Source organism: Myotis davidii, unplaced genomic scaffold (assembly GCF_000327345.1).
Source record: "Myotis davidii unplaced genomic scaffold, ASM32734v1 scaffold125, whole genome shotgun sequence".
Classification (NCBI taxonomy): Eukaryota; Metazoa; Chordata; class Mammalia; order Chiroptera; family Vespertilionidae; genus Myotis; species Myotis davidii.
Window position 1 is genome coordinate 1,805,591 of NW_006299390.1, and position 11,148 is coordinate 1,816,738.

An 11,148-nucleotide genomic window follows, 5' to 3' on the forward strand; every position below is an offset into this window, starting at 1 on the left:
TGCTTGTAAAAGTGGGATTCTTGGGGTACTGCTGGAATAAGAATTTCATAGAAGTGTAGCTGGGGCTTCAGCAGAGCTAAAATCAGAGCCAGTGCCCAGAGTTTCCTTTCCATTTGGAGCCAGGTCCTATACAGCATCAGGCTAGCTTAGCTTGTGTTCCCCACTGCAGTCCATCAGTCCATGGCATGTGGGGGTCCACATGGCCCCGGGCCACACGGGCAAATGCAAGAGAACACGGACGCCCTGAGCAACAAGAGCAAGAGTCAAGGGAGAGACTTCCTGTTTAGAGATTCTGTATTCCCAAATGTTTACACCCTTGCAGTGGCCACACCCAATCTGGCCAAACATTTCTGCCCCTAGGTATGATTGACAGGCAAGTATCCTAGAGTAGACCTTCCAGCTTTACTGCGCATGTGTCTATCTTCTCTTTGTTGAATCCCTTCCCCCAATGTTTTGCAAGGAATAGGCCATTGTTCTCTGAGGAAGAGTGTGAATTGCAGTTTCCAGGTAAAGCTGCCCAAATGACATGCCTATAATATCTGGCTTTCCCTTTGCTCCTTTCCTATTATTAATAACTAGCTAATTACAACGGTATCAAAACCAACCTTATAGAACTTGTGAATATCTTATTTTATTCCCACCTGACTTCAAGAGAGAACCTAGGTATAATATAATATTAAATTTGAAATCTCTGTTTAAATCTTTGGCGGCACTCTGCTTTCTAGGGAGACAATAAAACATGGAAGTCATTGGAATAATTACTTGATAGAAGTGGCTCAAAATTGGATTCTACAATCCCATATCCACCCTTCTACATAGCTTAGGCAATCTGCTAAAGTTTCCACCCCTGGATATGATTCTGGGACTAGCTTGTAAATCTTTACATTTGTCTTCATTCCAAGTCCTGATTTGTTGTCTGAAGTACTCCAGTGATGTCAATTAACATATGTAAAGTTGGTGCCACACAAATACTCTCATTACACGGAGGTAAGCCAAGGGAAATGAAATGGTAATGCTCCAGGACAATTGTAGATCTGACAAAGCCTGGGCTGGAACCACGATTCCTGTATCTAAATCTCGTGCTTTTGTTGCAGGCAGTATTGTGCTGCTAGCACCAAACTGGCTGTCTCCTCTTGCTCAGTGGCACCACATCTGGGACCTGAGATTTCATAGTTAACAGGTTTTGAAAATATCAGCTGTCTTGAACCGACCTGCTAAAGATCTTTCAAGTTCATTTTCTATACTACTGCCATAATGATTTTCCTGAAATAAAATCTGATCATGTTACTCTTTTGCCTCAAAGAAACTCGCTGCCAGAGAATCAAGTCCAAACTCCTAGCCTGGCATATAAAGCCTCACCTGCCTCTACACTGCTCCCCTCACCCAAAGCATCAGACATATTGAGATATTTGTTCCCACAAAAGAACTCTCCTCTCCTCTATCACCCTACGTTCTGCTGCACCTCTGCTGGGAACCTTCCGTCCATCTGGGGAGCCCCCTTCAAATCACTTAAGGGTCAGTGCTGTGTCACTTCCTCTGTGAGGCTTTTCATGATGTGCTTCCTTCCCACTGAGCTTCCCACTCAGCAAAATGTGGTTCATGTTTCATACACCCTCCCTTAACTCACGTGTCACGTAAGAAAAATGACTATGAAAGGTCTCTGAAAAATGCCAAACACTGTACACGTTATGTTATTATTAGTTATTATATAATAAGCCTTATTTCTTTGGAAACCTAATTACAATACTTGTGATGATTATTATAAAATTAACCTCTAAAATTAGAACATTTTTTCCTATTTACTCGCTGCTCTAATGTGAGCTAAGCTTAAAATAGTGATGAGAACTGTGCTCACTTCAGCCACAGATATATTAAAATTAAACCCATACAGAAAGGATTAGCATGAACTTTGCTCCATATGCCTTTCAGTAATTAAATATTGCATTTTATTTGCTTTCTGGAATTCTACTCCCAAGTTTCATATTTCTTTCCTTTTATCAATGAAATGGTCTTCATTGTCACTCTAATTCTCTTTTAATAATAAATAAAAACTTGATTTCTTTAAATGACTTTTTGCTGTAGCACTGAGTCTTTGTTGCTTGACTATCCAATCTGAAGACAGATCCACCCACTGTTTCTGGAACATTGATAATAACAGGTAACTTTAACTAAGTGTTTAACTCTGTATCAGACACTTTTCTATATGATCTCTGAAGATAATAAAATTTAAACCTCACCACAACTCTCATTTCCTCTCTTAAAGATGGGGATGATAAAATGGAAACTTAGGAAGGTTAAACCCCTTGGTGCAAATCACCAAATAGAGGCAGGATTTATCCAGAAGTCTGACAACACATATTGCTGTTAACCACTGAATTGTATCACAGCTCTAAAGAACTGCAGAGCAACTAGAGGCTTGCTGGCTTCCACAAACTTATGCTTAGGGCAACAGGTAGTGGGGTCCCAAGGTTGTGGGAACAGACACCAGATCTTCAGAAAAGATCTCATTAGATTAAATGTGGTATCCTGGATTGAATCCTGAAGCAGTAAAAAGACATTAGTGGACAATTGATGAAGTTTAAAAATTTTGTAGTCGCCCTAGCTGGTTTGGCTCAGTGGATAGAGCATCGGCCTGCGAACTGAAAGGGCCCTGGTTCAATTCTGGTCAAGGGCACATGCCTGGGTTATAGGCTCAATCCCCAGTAGGCGACTTGCAGGAAGCAGCCGATTCCATGATTCTCTCTCATCATGGATGTTTCTCTCTCTCCCTCTTCCTTCCTCTCTGAAATCAATAAAAAAATATTTTAAAAAAAATGCTGTAGTCTAGTTAACAATAATATACAGTGTTAATTGTACAAATGTATCTTGGTTATAGAAATGTTAGCATTAGGGGAAAACGGGTGAAGTGTTTACAGGAATTCTTTGTATTTCACAATTTTTCTGGAAGTCTAAATTTAGAGTGATTTTTAGACTTTTCTAAAAAATGATTGTTGAATTCATGGGTGAAAATAAAAGAACTGTATTTAAAGGCAAAACTCAGGTTTCTTAACTCAATCTTTTTAGGAAAAAAAAGACAAATATGGGTTGAGAATGCATTACAAAGTCTCGTCTTCCCCCAAAAAATGAACAGAATCTTGGAACACTATTGAGAAATGAAAAAGAATATTATAGCTAGTCAATTATATGATTGGCCTACACACAGGTCCTTTGACCTCTTGTACATCCTTAAATGCCAAGTATCATAACCTGGCACATGTTTTATAAATAGAAAAGAGAAACTAAATCAATTACAAATTATGTAGGTAACTTTGTAATAATTAAACACCTTAGATAGGGCTCAATAATACTACCTCAAACAGGGCAATTTTGCATTATAAGTATTATTTTCCATAACAGCCCTGGGAGAAAGTGGAACATGTTGTGCCCAGAGCTTCTGGCTTTCTGCAGTATTTGAAGAACAAATTAAGAAAATGACTAGTATTATAGTCAATGTGATATACTCATCTGAACATTCTTCCCAGATTTTGAACAGTTATGCCTTCAATGAGATGCTATTGTAAACATTCTTATTAGGTTTAAAAAAATTCACATCCCAGGATCCAAGATGGCAGTGGAGTAGGTTTAAGGTATACTCACCTCCTTCTAGTACCAAACTGGAATTACAACTAAAATATAGATTAACCTGAATAATCAACTGAAGACCAGCTGAAAAGAAGTCTTATAATCAAAGATTTACAGAAAAAGCCACATCGAGACTGGTAAGGGGAGAGATGTGAAAAAAGACGGCCGCATAACCATGGACAGCGGATAAAATTCTGGACGGATATTTCAGCTGTGGAGTGTTCCCCCTGAGTCTCAAACCCATGCTGGGCCCAGCAGAAGCAGCCACAAACTGAGGATAAATTTGTTGCCCAGGGCAAGTCACAGGCAGTGTCTGACATTGACCTGCACCAGAGTCCCTGCCAAGAGGCCCCAGAATATACACACCTAGTGGCCAGCTTCAGACATCAGAGCAGGATCCAATTTACTTTTCAAGTGGCATATCCAAAGGGTGCAGACCCTGCTGAGGCAATTTCTGTTTCAGTGGCCAGCACCTGCACAGAAGCTCCTACATTATGGTAAAGGTCAATCCTCACAGTCAACCAGCTTGAGAGTATTTCCCACACACAAATGGGCCAATAGCAACCAAGACTCAATTACAAACAGGAAGGCTCACATAACTTACAAAGGAACATTCCTGGAGCACCCAGCTCAGGTGATCAAGGAGACTGTGCCAATGAGTCCCACAGGACATCTATTACATAAGACCACCCTACCAAGAATGGGGAACAGAGGAGATCTGCCTAATACATAAAAACAAATACAAAGAGGCAGCCAAAATGGGGAGACAAAGAAACCTGGTCCAAATGAAAGAACGAAGAAATCTCCAGAAAAAGAGCTATATGAAATGGAGGCAAGCAATTTACCAGATACAGAGGTCAAAAAAATAGTTATAGCCCTAGCCGGTTTGGCTTAGTGGATAGAGCGCAGGCCTGTGTACTGAAGAGTCCCAGGTTCAATTCTGGTCAAGGGCACATGCCTGGTTGCGGTTTCAATCCCAGTAGGGGGTGTGCAGTTATAAGGAAGACAAGGTAGTAGAAAATACCCAATCAGAACAGCAAGAATAATTTTTTAAAAATGAGGATAGATTAAGGGGTCTTTGGGACACCATGAAGCCTAATAAAATCTACATTATAGGGGTACCAGAAGGAGAAGAGAGAGAGCAAGGGGTCAAAAACCTATTTGAAGAAATCATGGCTGAAAACTTCCCTAATCTGTTAAAGGGAAAAGACACATAAATCCAAGAAGCACAGAGAGTCCCAAACAAGATGAATCCAACATAGATGCCCACACCAAGACACATCATAATTAGACTGGCAAAAAGTAAAGACAAAGAGAGCATCTTAAAAGCAGCAAGAAAAAGGCAGTTAGTTACCTACAAGGAAGCAACCAAAACACTGTCTGCTAATTTCTCAACAAAAATATCTCAGGCCAGAAGGGCTTAGCAGGAAATATTAAAAGTGATGACAAGAAATATTCAAAGTGATAAAAAACAAGGACCTATAGTCAAGACTACTTTACCCAACAAGATTAACAGTTAAAATTGAAGAAGAAATAAACAGCTTCCTAGACAAGAAAAACTAAAGGAGTTCTTTACCATCATACCAGTTTTATAAGAAATGTTAAAGGGTCTTCATTAAGAAGAAAGAAAGAAAGAAAGAAAGAAAGAAACATAAAGGCCCACACCATGACACATCATAAATAAAATGGCAAAGTTTAAGACAATCAGGGAATCATAAAAATATTAAGGGGAAGGAAGGAAGGAAGGAAGGAAGGAAGGAAGGAAGGAAAGAAACACAGAGGAACATAGTTAAAAAAATAAAATGGTGATACATACCTATCAATAACTATTTTTTTAATATATTTTTATTGATTTCAGAGAGGAAGGGAGAGGGAGAGAGAGAGACAGAAACATCAATGATGAAAGAGAATCATTGATTGGATGTCTCTTGCACACCTCTTACTAGGGACATGCCCGGGAATCAAACTGTGACCTCCTGGTGCATAGGTCAATGTTCAACCACTGAGCCACACCAGCCGTGCTCAATAACCACTTTAAATGTAAATACCTTAAATGTTCCAATCAAAAGACATAGGATACCTGAAAGAATAAAAAAACAAGACCCATATATATGCTACCTACAAGAGACCAACCTCAGAACAAAAGATACACACAGACTAAAAGAAAAGAGATGTAGAAAGATAACTCATTCTAGGAAAAGGGGAAAAAACCTGGGGTAGAAATACTTATATCTGACAAAACAGACTTTAAAACAAATGCTATAGTAAGAGACAAAGGAGACTATATAATGATAAAGGGAGCAATCCAACAAAAGGCTATAACCCTTATATACATTTGAAGAAACACCTAAAGATATAAAGCAATTATTTATGGAAATAAAGAGAGAAATTGACAATAATATAGTCAGAGTAGGAGATTTTATCACCCTATTGAGATCAATGGATAGATCCTCCAGACAGAAAATCAACAAGGAAACAACAGCCTTTTATGAAACACTAGATGAAAGAGACTTAATTGATATTTTCAGAGCAATTTACCCCAAAGCAGCAGAATACATATTCTGTGCAAGTACAAATGAGACATTTTCTAGGACAGACCTCACATTAGGACACGAAACATGTTTCAATGAATTTAAGACTGAATCATATCAAGACAATGGTATAAAACTAGAAATCAATCACACACAAAAAATTGTAAAATACCCAAAGACATGGAGGCTAAATAACATGTGGGGTTGAGTGAGGTAGAAGACGATTAAAGGGGGATAAATGGTGACGGAAGGTACAGGTGTACAAGTGACGTATTATAGAATTGTACACTTGAAGCCTATATTAATGAGATCAAAGAAAAAGAAAAAAAATACCGTGAAACAAATTGAAATGAGAACACAACAACCCCAAATCTATGGGACACAGCAAAAGCAGTCCTAAGAGGGAAATTCATGGCATTACAAGAAACAAAAAATCTCAAATAAACAATCTAACTTTACACTTAAAGGTACCAGAAAAAGAAAAACAGACAAAGCCAAAAGTGAGTAGAAGAAAGGAAATATTAAAGACCAGAGCAGAAATAAATGAAATGGTGTCTAAAAACAACAACATCACAAAAGATCAATGAAACCAAGAGCTTGTTTTTTGAAAAGGTAAACAAGATTGACAAACATTTAACCAGACCCATCAAGAAAAAAAGAGAGAGGACCCAAATAAAATCAGATATGAAAGAGGAGAAGTAACAACTGACACCACAGAAATCCAAAGGATTATAAGAAAATATTATGAACAACTATATGCTAACAAATTGGTCAATTTGGATGAAATGCATAAATTCCTAAAAATGTGCAATCTTCCAAAACTGAATCAAGAGGAATCATAAAATCTGAATAGACTGATTATAACTAATGAAATTGAAGCAGTAATAAAAACAACAACTCCCAGCAAACGAAACTTCTGGACTGAATGGCTCACATGTGAATTTTACCAAACATTCAAAGAATTGAAACCTATCCTTCTCAAATATTCCAAAAATTCAAGAGGAAGAAACACTCCCAAGCTCATTTTATGAGGCCAGCAGTATCCTAACTCCAAAACCAGAAAAAGACACTACAAATATGAAGAAAGAAAATTATAGACTAATATCCCTGGTGAACATAGATGCTAAAATCCTCAAAAAATATTAGCAAATCAGATCCAGCAATACATTAAAAAGATCATACATCATGATAAGTGGGATTTATTCCTGGGATACAAGGTTGGTACAATGTGTGCAAATCAATAAATGTGATATACCACATAAACCAAATAAAAATCACATGCTGATATTAATAGATGCAAAAAAAGCATTTGATAAAGTGCCACATACTGACTTCCTAAAAGACACCTCTGGAATGAATGCTGAAAGTAATTTGTTTAAGGCTAGTAGGGGTTGGTTTGATTAATTTAAGAAGTGTTTGTTTAAAACAGTACATCAGACATGTACTGTATATAAGAAAGGTTAAACCGGAGTCATTTCGGGGATTTGAAACAAATTAATTCAATTTACATTATTTCTAATGGGTTTTCTAGCAAATCGCTTCTCCATCAACCTTCTGAAATGAATTAAATTGGAAAACCCAGTTCCACTGTATTATGCTAAGTGAAACAAGCCAAACTCATAGATACAGAGAACAGATTGACAGCTATCAGAGGGGAGGAGATTGGGGGGCTGAGTGAAAAGGGTGATGAGATTAAGAAAAAAACAAAAACAAAAACTCAAAGACACAGACCATAGTATGTTGATTGCCAGAGGAAAAGGGGGGTTGAGTGAGGTAGAAGACGGTTAAAGGGGGATAAATGGTGACGGAAGGAGACTTAACTTTAGGTACAGGTGTACAAGTGACGTATTATAGAATTGTACACTTGAAGCCTATATCTTTTTATTAACAAATGTCACCCCCAAAAATTCAATACAATTCTATATAATAAAAGCCTAATATGCTAAGTGTCTGGTCATCTAGTCATCCATTCAACCAAAGTGTAATATGCTAATGATATGCTAAGGCCGCTCAACTGCTTGCTATGACATGCACTGGCCACCAGGGGGCAGACAGTCAACTAGTCAACCAGTCTCTATGATGTGCACTGACCATCAGGGGACAGGCACTCTGACCAATAGGTTGGCTTGCTGTTGGGGTCCGGCCAACTGGGAATGAGCAAGACGGGCCGGACATACCCTGGAGCCCTCCTGCAGTCCTTCCCTGGCTGGCCAACCTCCCGTGTCCCTCCCTGGCCCTGATCATGCACTGATGGGGTCCCTCAGCTTGGCCTGCACCCTCTCACAATCCAGGAGCCCTCAGGGATGTCGGTGAGCCAGTTTCGGCCCGATCCCGCAGGCCAGGCCAAGGGACCCCACTGGTACATGAATCGTGCACCAGGCCTTGAGTCTATATATATAAATGGCTAATATGCTAAGTGTCCCTCCTACCTTCCGACCAGTTGCTATGACGTGTACTGGCCACCAGGGGGCAGACGCTCAATGCAGGAGCTGCTGAGCTGCAGTGACTTGGCATTGGTGGTTCTTGGGTGACACACTCCAAAACCAGAGAGGAGGGAGCCTGATTCCTCACAGGGTTGCACGATTCCACCTTCGCTGTGGGTTATGTTGTTGCTGGGGCACTGTCGGCCCCGAATCTGGTATACTGCACACTTGCATTCCACACCTTGTACGACAGCAACTTTGCAGCATGCCCTCTCACACTCCGGGACCCCTCAGGAGATCTTAGAGAGCCAGTTTCTGCGGGATCCCCACAGGCCAGCCCGGGGGATCCCACCTGCTGGGGAGACCCCCCGCCCCCCCTCACTCCACAGATGCTGGGGAGGGGCTGCGGGAGGTTGGCTCTTCTCTCCCAGTCCTGCCCGCTGGCCACCTTCTAATTAATTTCCTTTCAATGTGCATGAATCCATGCACTGGGTCACTAGTTTTAAATAAAAATCCACACCCTTCTGATTGCCTAATCAGATCTCTCCTGCTCTGCCAGCCACTACCAGCTCCTTTTCAGGAGAGTAGGAGCTCCTCTGAGCTCAGCTGACTGACAGCAGTGCTGGGCTACATGCAACTGCAGGTAACAGCTGTACTCCCTCCTGCTTTGTTTTGCCCAGCCATATTCTATGATTGAGTTCTGACAAGTGACCTGATACTCTTCTGTTCACTGTAAGTGGTCTCTATCTTTTAAAAAATATTGACACATGGCCAAGGAAGAGAACTTATTAAAGTTCAAGGTGTTTACTCTAGCACTAAAGGATTTCAGAGAACAACCATGCCTTCCACTAATTGGCATGAACAAGAAGCAGGAGAAAAAGCAACTAGAGTCAGAAGAGGAAATAGAAAGTTAATTTCAGAAGTTGAGTAAGAGCCTGGCTAATTCCAATTTCTTAGACTTTCAAAAAAATGGGAAAAAAAATGGAGAAATGCCCAAACTGGGTTACTAAATTACAGTATATTTTAGATTTTTTAAAGTTATAGATTCACGGTTAGGTTTTTAAAGTTCATAAGTAATGTTGCAAAAAGAACATCAACATCGTTCTCAGCTGCCATGTATATCTCTTTTGGAAATAACATTGGAGTCTACTTTGAATCTTTGTGAATATGATGCCCAAGCCAAATAGGACGACTATCCACAACCTACCCCTTGGTGCCCACCCAAAAAGCCTCAACAGAATGGGAGTAAAAGTTTAGAAAAGTGGACTAAAGAGAATACAAAGAATTGCAAGGAAGCCTGTAAGGAGATCACTATTTTGGGACTCGGATAACTGGGTGCCAGGAGGAAAGGTGCAGAAACAAAGTAGAAAAGAAAGGAAAGACGTAAGACCTGGAGTAGCGCTTATAGTGGTCTCAGGTGCCCTGGGTGCCATGCATGGTCACTTTCTACTGATTTAGCCAAGGGGCATCACTGACTTACTTAGTAAGAGGAATCTGCAACCATCCATTAGGTGCCCACTGAGCATAAGGCACTGTGTTGGGGACTGAAGAACTCAAGCCAGGACAAAAGAGTAAGATGTCTCTGTTAACCGGGAAATCGAAATGTGTTCTCTGGGAAGCAAATGAGGTGGTAAATAGGTGTGAAAAAAGAAAGCGTTAGTCTTAGAAAGACCTTCAGTAAGTTGTCAAACCCTTCTAGAATAACCACAGTGGCGAGGAAACTGCCAATTCATAGGTGCTTGGAAGATCTGTGTACAGTATATAGGCAAATACTTGGAAGTTGATATTGGGATCCTATTGTGAATTCCTTTTTTCCTTACTTAGGTGTTACATGGTGTTAACTACCTTACAATCCATACACGCCATTAGGCCACCATTCCAGCCCTCAAAGAAGTCCAAGGTATTGGGGAAGCCGACAAGAAGATCACTACCTCGGGCCTCCAATAACTGGGTGCCTCCGATAACTGGGTGCCAGGAGGCAAGTGTCACCTAAGCTGAATCTTGAAAGGGGAATACGATTAGCCTTCTTTTGGAGGACATCAAGAGCACCCCAAGAAGAGGACATGACGACAGGACAGGAGAGGTGAGTGGGTGGCTCTGGAGGAGCCTGTCCGTCCAAGCCTTTTCCTATTAGGTATTACCTTTCTCCTACATTTTCAACCCAGACTCCAATACTAACTCGGACAATAAACTTAATTTCGGTAAGAATGTTTTGGTGAACATGCTTCTGAGATACCTACATCATGGTTCGCCCCAAATCCGTTGTTCTGCAGTAACTCTCCACCATTTTCGTAAAAGGCCTCTGACACCAGCCTTGAATCGCGGCTTCGACTCTAACAATATTTCATAAATCCATCAAAAAAGTTGGGCACTCTGAAGAGGAGCGGGTGGAAGACGGTCGTCGTGCCGCAAGGTGGGAGCCCAACGAACCCGAACGGCGCACTTCGCGCAGGGTAGCGACCCTCGCTGCGCAGACGCGGGCGGGAGGGGGCGCGCGCATGCGCGGAGGAGACGGAGCGCGGCGGGTGGGGGCCTGGGCTTCGGGGAAGGGGGCGCGGCGCACACAGCATGGC

General features: G+C 40.9%; 1 long non-coding RNA gene across 1 annotated transcript in view; it reads right to left on the reverse strand.

The window, feature by feature from the left end:
* Positions 1-11,136, reverse strand: part of LOC107184853 — a 25,552-nt gene extending 14,416 nt beyond the window's left edge. Inside the window, exon 1 of the long non-coding RNA XR_001515752.1 lies at positions 10,816-11,136. This is a non-coding gene — a long non-coding RNA (uncharacterized LOC107184853). The remainder of the gene's footprint in view (positions 1-10,815) is intronic.
* Positions 11,137-11,148: the final 12 nt, after the last annotated feature.